General features: G+C 31.6%; 1 pseudogene; it reads right to left on the bottom strand.

Moving 5' to 3' along the window:
* Window positions 1-328: 328 nt before the first annotated feature.
* Window positions 329-550, bottom strand: LOC145297997 (U2 spliceosomal RNA; annotated as a pseudogene).
* Window positions 551-1,099: the final 549 nt, after the last annotated feature.

Genomic DNA, 1,099 nt, shown 5'->3' on the forward strand with positions numbered 1-1,099 from the left:
AGAAATGCAATCTGTTTTTCCATTTGCCTTTTTTTTCTGTTTGATGCTTTGAAATGTCTTTTTTTATTTTTTACTTGGGGGTCACTGCTTATCAAGGCTCAGAGGCAACTCGAAGACAGGGGTTAATAAGGGTTAGGTAGATGGTGAAGCAACATGATCAGTAATGAATGGACTTGTGTATGGCTTAATTATTTTAGAGGACGACTTAATAAGAACTTATTTACATTAGACTTGAAAACAACTATGTTATAGTCAGCTGGGAAGCGGGCCCAAGGTATTGTGTTCCACAAATGCACAGTTCTAGGAAAAAACTCGTTTTCATTCAGTTATTGGTTACAGAATGGGTATCATTGTACCTATTTACTATGCCTCCCCACGGGACAGAGTTAGACACCAGGGTCGTTTTTTAACGTGGAGAAAAGGTACAAAAATAAAAATTGTCTCAGTCGTGAAGGATTTCTCCTCCACCGAAAGAGAACAAAAAATGGAAGTGCAGCATCTGAAGAACAGATACTACACTTTGATCTTGACCAAAAGGCCAAGAAGAATGGGTATCATTGTAGAAATAAGTTGAAAGATTCTTTTTATTATCTTTTTGTCCTTTTTTCCTCTTCATGTGGGAAATTTTAGTATTTTAGTATTTTTCTTGGATTAAATCTTATTTTAGTTATGTAAATTATTTAAAACTTATTTCCATGGCAAACAGTTTTTAAACTAACATTGCAGAGTATATTTGTGCTGGCCGAATGCTGCATTGTTCTTGCTGGACTGTATTGTTTCATGACCAAGTTCAAACTTATTTTGTATAAGTAATAAAAGCACTGTTGACATGGAATGAAAATTCCAAATTTAACAGTTTTAAAGACCAAAACAAGTGCAGAATTTTTGTTTTAATAAATAAACATGTTTATTTATTAAAATTAAATTCGATATTTCGATTCATAACAGAAACTTCATCAGGAAAAACAAGTCTTATATATATATATATATATATATATATATATATATATATATATATATATATATATATATTTCTTCTTTTTACATACTATTATGATGGTGGTGGTGGTGCTACCTAGCACGTTATCCTTTAGATGTT

The sequence above is a fragment of the Euprymna scolopes genome, chromosome 18 (assembly GCF_053919585.1).
Source record: "Euprymna scolopes isolate OS-2025 chromosome 18, ASM5391958v1, whole genome shotgun sequence".
Taxonomy (NCBI): domain Eukaryota; kingdom Metazoa; phylum Mollusca; class Cephalopoda; order Sepiida; family Sepiolidae; genus Euprymna; species Euprymna scolopes.